Consider the following 8,740-nt stretch of genomic DNA (forward strand, 5'->3'; position numbering starts at 1 on the left):
TTCTTCTAATTCTCTTCCTCCTTCTTCCCTTTCCTCCCCCACTGTTTCTCCCTTACTAATTATCTTCCTCCTATCGTTCTCACTCCATTTTCTCCTTCCTTCCCTCCTAATTATCCATCTTTCCCCTCAGTCTACCTTCCCTTCCCATCCCCTCTGTCCTCTCTCATTACCCCTCACTCTCTCACTCCTCTCCATCCCCATAACAGAGTACCGTCACCCGTCAAAAAATTACTCAAATTACAGAAGACTTTACACAGAGGGCGAGGTTGATCTTGAAGTAGTCAGAGCTGAGACAACACACGAGGAAGATGGACAACTGGTTATTTTACCGGAGTTATGAGAGAATAAACTTCTTGTACAGTTAGTTTCATTGTTGGGATTTTAGAAGTCTGTGAAAAGCTATACTGTATATCTATCTGGCGGTAGAAATATGTGAATAGCTATCTATCTATATTTGAGTGCATAAATACATATAAATGATAAGTTATATAATCTATCTGGCTATAAATCTTAGTATTTAAAACTATATTGTATACATCTGGTTTTGTGTAAAAAAAAGTGTATTTAAAAAGTCATATTTATTTATGTAAATAAATACATAATATATATACCTGTAAAAAGGTTTCCCTGTAAAAATATCCATTTATTGCGATCTGTAAAAAGCTGGTGTATATATCCATCTGCTTGTGATCAGTTATGTCCCAGTATCCAGAAGGCTATATATGTACACTTTGTACAGTATGTATCCATTATCCAGGTGAGGGGTGTCCTTCAGGCGTCTCCATCCATCATCCATCCACTCTTTTGTGTGAATTAAATCTGAGCTTGGACAACGGGTAGTTACTGTGCACTCTACCTGTGAGCAGGGGCGTAGAAATGATTACAGAACTGAGGTTACTGTGTGTGTGTGTGTGTGTGTGTGTGTGTGTGTGTGTGTAAAGACTTTATTACACGACCAAATTACACCCAGGAAGCGGAGTTCTTTAAATAAACACGGGAGCCCAACCAGCCATCACCACCTACCATCACAGTTCATTACCTCACTCACTATTACATCATCACCCTCAGACAACACCCCGACACAGTCAACTACTTATAAACGCCACATTAAATACCATCATACAGGAGCTAATTCATCATATGCTTAGTCTTCATCAGTGGCTCCAACTGTGAAGAAAAACTCATTTAACTGCACCAAAAAGTAGTTACATAATCGGTTACAGTTGACGATACAGTTACATTACCTAATACAACCTACAGGGTCATCAGATACAGATATTTCATGTTCCCCCTAAAACGACTTTCCTCGATGGATTCACCCTTCTGCCTCTCCCTATATAGTATATGGGGTGATGGGGGAATTGTGATGCGAGAGCGTGTTCGTGTGTGTGTGTGTGTGTGTGTGTGTGTGTGTGTGTGTGTGTGTGTGTGAAATTAGCTCTCGTTACCTGTACAGTCTAGGGAGTGACAGTTTGGCAAAAGTTTTCAAAATCTAATTGCTTGGGTTGGATTATTTGTCTATCGGCCACGCTAATTCCGAATATGTTTGAGTTTTTTACATCATTGCATTAGAAGGTTTGTGGATACTTTTGGGTTTGGCATGAAAAACGCGAAAAAACTGTAAATAATAAAGGGACTGGCAATGTGGCACAACCTGTTAAAATCAAGTTATTGAATTGGATTATTCGACTACTGTGTACACTGGTTCATAATATGCTATTGTTTTACAACTCAATGCGCTACAAATTATGCCGATATTTTTGCTGCAAGTCACCACATACGTATATTTCGAAAACCAGGGCCCAATATTACCAACGGCGTGGATAGATTCCGTGGAATGAATTCAGGACATTCCCGCTCATGGAACATTACCAAACTCCGTATATGTGCCAATGGCAGGCCAATGGCAATATTTACAGAGTTTGTTGAGGCTCCCTGGACGGGAATGCCCTGAATTTATTCCACGGAATCTATTCACGCCGTTGGTAATATTCGTCCCAGGACTGATCAACGAATTCAGCCCAAGTAGCTTGACTTGGACAGTTAAGGACAAAATCTCAGTCCGTACTTTTGAATAAAATATTGTTCAATAGGTGGTGATATTGAAGTGCTGAAAGTTGTTTTTTCTGTGTTGTTTTGCAGTTAGTTCAAAGGGCCGCCACCAAGATGGGTCGTCCTAAGATTAGCAACACTCAGCTGCGCCAGGGTAACGATAAGGTGTTCGGGGTTCGGATGCCTCTGCCATCTAACAAGTTGCCTCTGAACAAGGAAGTTGGAAGTGCCCTGGCTTATGAAGCAGAAAACGAGAGGTTAAGGAGAAGAACAAATGCTTTTGATTATATGGATGCCACCAACAAGGTGACTGAGAAGGTACTGGATGTGTATAGGAAGGCCACTGTCCCCACTATCTCTGAAATCAGGGTGAAAATGAGAGTCCACGACCTGTGGAGGATGCGGAGGGAGACGATGATGATGAAGGGAAATGGACAGAAACAGAAAAGGAAGAAAACGAAGAACGGGAAGCTGAAGATGAGGTTCGAGGATATAGCTGAGAAGTTGTTTGATGTGGCAGACGACAGCAAAGTGCACGAACGAGAGAAAAGCTTCCTGGCAGCCCAGAGGAAACCGGGAAGGGAGGGCTGCATTGATGGCGTTGACAAAATTGTGACTGCCAAGCTGAAAGAAGAGAGGGAGAAGGAAGCGAAGAGGGCAAAGAAAAGGGCTGAGGAAGAGAGGAAAACTGAGAAGATGAGGTCAAAGAGTAAGGAGGAGATGGAGAGGATGTCGTGTAAAGTGTCGGCAGTGGATGACAGTGCTCAGGAAGAAGATAGTGATTATAAGGATGTCAATGACAATGAGTTCAAGGCTATGGTCGACAGGAGAGCAAGATCAGAGAAAAGGAAAAGGGAGAAAGAAGCCGAGGACAGGATCGGAGAAACTGCTGACAGGTTCAAGGTATCCAATGATGCAGTGGCTCACATCGCAAACACCATCAGAGCTGCAGACAACATCATAACTGAAGGGGACAAGTCTAAAGTGACTAACTGGAAGAAAGTGGAGAGAGTCAGGAAGAGGTCACGAGAACAGAAAAAAGAAAAGTTCAGGGGATTCAAGGTCAGAGGTCTCATGGTAGATGAGAGGATCAATGAGAACAAGATAGTGACTGGTGTAGGTGAGAAGAACCACAAGAGATTCGCCATGGAAAAGAGGGAAGACTGTGCAGTGATCGGCTTCCCTGGTGAGGAGTTCCTTGGTCACCTGGTCCCGGTGGGGGGAAAGGGGTAGACCTGGCCACCAGCCTGCTGGCCTTCCTGGAGGAGCACGGTATTGACACCACCGACCTCCTGGTTGTCCTTAGCGACGGTTGCAACAAACTGAGTGGCTATAATCACGGTTTCATCGCCGAGTTTGAAAGGCTGTTAGGACCATTATTCTTGTTTTTTTTTATGTCGAACCGAAAAGTATCCACAAACCTTCTAATGCACTGATGTTAAAGATTCAAACATATTCGGAACCAGCGTGGCCGATAGACAAATAATCCAACCCAAGCCACTTGATTTTGAAAACTTTTGCCAAACTGTCACTCCCTACTGTACACCCTTTATTGCTTCGTCTTGTTCTGTGTCTTCAACTCAGTATGTAAATCCACAAGAGCGTTTGGGATGTAGGTGTGTTATTCTTCACTGTGTTCACCTGTAACATGAGAGATGCGGAGGTCGTGTGGATACAGTCTCTGCCTCCTGTCCTGAGAGTCGCCGGTTACCGCCCAGTTCGCCCAGCTGTGAATGGGTACCTAACATTACAGTTGAAGACGTGAAGGTGGTTTAGTGCAGTGCCGGCTATGCTGCCTCCTTGTGTACCGGAGGCTTAGTGTAGTGTGTTGTATTGGTGCTTAGTGTAGTGTGTTGTATTGGTGCTTAGTGTAGTGTGTTGTATTGGTGCTTAGTGTAGTGTGTTGTATTGGTGCTTAGTGTAGTGTGTTGTATTGATGCTTAGTTTAGTGTGTTGTATTAGTGATCAGTATAGTGTGTTGTGTTGGGGCTTAGTATAGTGTGCTGTATTGGTGCTTAGTATAGTGTGTTGTATTGGGGCTTAGTATAGTGTGTTGTATTGGGGCTTAGTATAGTGTGTTGTATTAGGGCTTAATATAGTGTGTTGTATTGGGGCTTAGTATAGTGTGTTGCATTGGTATCACCCCAAACTATCCGGCTGACCCATGAGGCCCACCTTCACCCCCACCTCACATAAAGAGTCACCCCCTAGTGAGATATTAGCCTGTCAGTTTGCTATAAAAGGTTACATGAATCGATAACTTTTCTCCCGTCACTTAACGAGGACTGTTATGGAGACCGCTGTGTTAGGCGCTGAGATATAACACAGTCCTTTAAACTAGCCCTTTTTTTTGTTGCCCCTCGTGTACGAGGATGGCTGTCCTAGGTGTGAATTTTTTGAAGGTGTATAAGCTGTTTATCAATACAACAACCACACCATGAGTTAACGAGTTGCATGACCCAGTGCCAAGGAATAGTCCGAGAAGACCGGACAACTCGCCAACTGCACTCTGCACTGTCGAACCATCACCCCGGAATACGATCCGCAAATCGATTAACATCCAGGTCCCCAATTACTGCTGGGTAGACAGAGGCAAATGGCGTAAAGAAACTTGAACATAGTTTCACCCTGCCCGGGGATCGAACCCGGGTCCGCTCGCTTGTGAAGCGAGCATGCTGACCATTACACCACAGGTCGCCATACACCTTCCTTTAACCTCTCCACCATGGAAGGAAATATACCTGTGTAATGTTTACTGTATGTATCTATCTACAGTATACGAGTACTTGTACTTTGGTATATATATATATATATATATATTACCCTTCAAGCCTTTTCTATTGGTGGGTGGCGGGCGGCAACACACACACACACACACACACACACACACACACACACACACACACACCTCATTCTTACTACTGTAGCGGATGTGGTCCGCTGTGGTGCTCCCTTCCCCTCCATTTCCTGGTTTGTCTTTACGTACAACTGGCGCCCACATGACGTCTTCTCCTTAATGAATACAGCCAGCCTCTCATCCCTTACATCTTAGCATGACGGTCACATAAATCACTGTTCATTATGATTTATATTCATTGTTTTTTTACCATTCCGGGTCTGTCTGTTTGTCTGTCTGTCTGTAATCAGGAGTGTATTCAACTCAACTCGCCCTCCAGTTGTGAACAGACTTGTATACAAATCTTGGACGGTTTCCACAGACATCAACATGGCGACTATCACAAGAGTTGGGGATCTTACGTACAAGTTTAATGAGAATAACACATCAAGACCTAAAACTACTCCAGAAACAAAGACAACAGAGACACCTGACTGAGATATACCTGAGAAATAACAACGAGGATTGAAAATGATGTAAACTTTTTTGATAATGTGATAATGCCGGGAAAATCTTTAACCAAACTGGATCATAGTTTCACGAACACTTCTGGAGAGGATCATAAAGAGGAGATGTGGTGTGGGTAATCCTGGTACATGTAATAGTTGGCGTCTGGTCCCCGTAAAGGACTGATGTAAAGGTGTGGTGACGGCAGCACTTTATGATCACCAGCTCGTGTTCAGGTAAACTCCACATATTATGATATATATTCTAGTTAAAGGTGGTGGGGGGGAGGAGGGATCATCCATTACCCATGGTTTACTGTTAACCTCAGCTAGGAGTATAAACAAGATGTCTCCCAATGAGAATTCTGGGTCTCGATTCATACATTGCAGCATATATCACCAGAATGTTCCTTCATTACCAATATCCTCATCCTTCTGCCCCTCCACCTAGAGCACGACAACTCTCCTGGGACGCACAACACACATTATCTGGTTCAAGACACCCGGTGTAGCGTGACGGCTGAGGGCTGTGACGTACAAGACATAACACACAATGTACCAGTGACAGTGAGAGGATGTGGCAGTGATGGCAGTGACGAGGGAGACGTGTCAAAGCCAGGAGTCAACCACTGGCTCACTGCCACCAACTGACACAAGGTTATCACATGTCAATCTGACTTTTATTTTCCTAAAGGATCAGAAGCTTTTACGGGTAACGATCTGTCATTAGTTGAACAGCTAATTTCCCGAAAAATCTTGAACTATAACAAGACTGTATTTTATAGTTGACATCCAGGACAGGAGCAACTTTTGTCATGTAATAATTTCTTTACGATGTATTTATTACACCAACATTGTGTTAAAATTTTATTTTATGGGTCTTACATATACGACTTTTATACAACTAATGCCAGACGATTTTATTCAGCAGAGAGAAGACCCCGTACACAAGGGGTTAATGGACTGTCTCTACCAAATACAGAAAGCAGAATGTTTACTGAAGCTCTCCATAATGACAACCTTTCTTCCCTGATCCTTATCGAGCACAACATCCTATACAGATCAGTACATGAAGCTGCTGCTCCTGCTCTGTACTTCACTCCGGGTTTAAACTATATTACGTGATATTTAGTTCTTTTATATATAATACTTGATCAAAGGTAAACTCCAGTATACCCCAATATGGTCACCCACGACAGTCATCAACCTTGAGCATGAGTCCTAACCATAGGAGTCCATAACAGTACTCAACCACCTGGTCCTAACTCGAGGCTTTAGTCATGGTTCTCGTCCCTCACGGTTTACGTAATGTTTATAGTGGTTCAACTTGGTGGTTTTTAGGATGATCTATGCGGAACTTCTATGTGACTCCCGGAAACATCAAGACCTTGGCTAAATGTTCCACCTTGGGATAAACTCCGTGTGTCCTCCTCTGGCCTCTACACAAGTGCTTTAAGTACCGTACTGGTGGATCAGCCAAGTCACCCCCAGTATTTAAATTTCAAACAAATATAAAAAGAACAAGCCTAAAAAAGTTTAATTCTTAACTATTGTACGACTAAATTCTCACAAATGCGATACGTTTGTTAAGATGGTAAACTGTTCCAACTTATATACATTAATTTGTGCATGCTATTTTTAAAGATATTTGTAATTGTTTGGTGTACCAATAAATACATCACTAATGACATTTCTTTCATTCAGCAAACTTTTGGATAGGAAGATGAAGCCCACTGGTACATAGTAGGTTACCACACTGCTGTCACGTAACATAGTAGGCTACCACACTGCTGCCACGTAACATAGTAGGCTACTACACTCCTGCCACGTAACATAGTAAGCTACCACACTGCTGCCACGTAACATAGTAGGCTACACTGCTGTGACATACCATAGTAGGCTACCACTGCTCTCGTAACATAGTAGGCTACCACACTGTTGTCACGTAGATAGTAGGTTACCACACTGCTCTCACGTAACATAGTGACTACCACACTGTTATTTTGTAACATAAAAGAAGCTACCACTGCTTGTCACACGTAACATAGTAGGCTACCACTGCTGTCACATAACATGGTAGGCTACCACACTGCTGTCACCATAACATAGGCTACCACACTTCTGTCACGCAACATAGTAGGTTACCACACTGCTGCCACGCAACATAGTAGGCTACCACAGTGCTGTCACGTAACATAGGCTACCACACTGCTGTCACGTAACAAAGTAGGCCACCACACTGCTGTCACGCAACATAGTAGGCTACCACACTGTTGTCACGTAACATAGTAGGCTACCACACTGCTGTCACGTAACATAGTAGGCTACCACACTGCTGTCACGTAACATAGTAGGCTACCACACTGCTGTCACGCAACATAGTAGGCTACCACACTGCTGTCACGTAACATAGTAGGCTACCACACTGCTGTCACGCAACATAGTAGGCTACCACACTGCTGTCACGTAACATAGTAGGCTACCACACTGCTGTCACGCAACATAGTAGGCTACCATACTGCTGTCACTCAATATAGTAGGCTACCACACTGTTGTCACGTAACATAGTAGGCTACCACACTGCTGTCACGTAACATTGTAGGCTACCATACTACTGTCACGTAAGATAGTGAGCTCTCACACTGCTGCCACACAACAACATAATGAAGCTACCACACTGCTGCCACGCAACATAGTAGGCTACCACACTACTGTCACGTAACATAGTAGGCTACCACACTGTTGTCACGGAACATAGTAGGCTACCACACTGCTGTCACGTTACATAGTAGGCTACCACACTGCTGTCACGTTACATAGTAGGCTACCACACTGTTGTCACGGAACATAGTAGGCTACCACACTGCTGTCACGTTACATAGTAGGCTACCTCACTGTTGTCACATAACAAAATACAAGTATCTCGCTCTAAAATTTATCTTTCCGATTTTGTATGAGACAATATGACACAACGGACGAAGAATTTTGACAACCCAACCGAGACAACATGAGTCGCAGTGTTCATTTTGAAAATCATACTTTTTGAGCGCTGAACATTATAACCTTTGTGCTGTCTCGCTGCCTGCACGGTGATTTACGGCGATGGTTCATATTTGTGTACACTTTAAACACTGACAAGGACGCGACATGAAACTAGGAAGACTCCCAGCTCTGAGGACCTCAACCGTGTCCCCCCTCCCTCCGTGTCCTGGCGTTGTTTCCACTCTAAGGACTGCACACAGGGAGGGGGAGTCTCTTTGGTGAGATCCTTTCTCTCTCATCACTGTGGACTGGATATCTTTTTGTATAGCAATATTCGTGTCTGTCTCTTTATCTGTCTTTATTT

The 8,740-nt window shown here is 43.5% G+C and overlaps 1 non-coding gene across 1 annotated transcript; it reads right to left on the reverse strand.

Moving 5' to 3' along the window:
* Positions 1-4,675: 4,675 nt before the first annotated feature.
* Positions 4,676-4,749, reverse strand: Trnav-cac. The gene has a single exon. It is a non-coding gene; the product is annotated as a tRNA-Val (tRNA).
* Positions 4,750-8,740: the final 3,991 nt, after the last annotated feature.

This window comes from Homarus americanus, unplaced genomic scaffold, assembly GCF_018991925.1.
Source record: "Homarus americanus isolate GMGI-L3 unplaced genomic scaffold, GMGI_Hamer_2.0 scaffold51603, whole genome shotgun sequence".
Lineage (NCBI taxonomy): Eukaryota > Metazoa > Arthropoda > Malacostraca > Decapoda > Nephropidae > Homarus > Homarus americanus.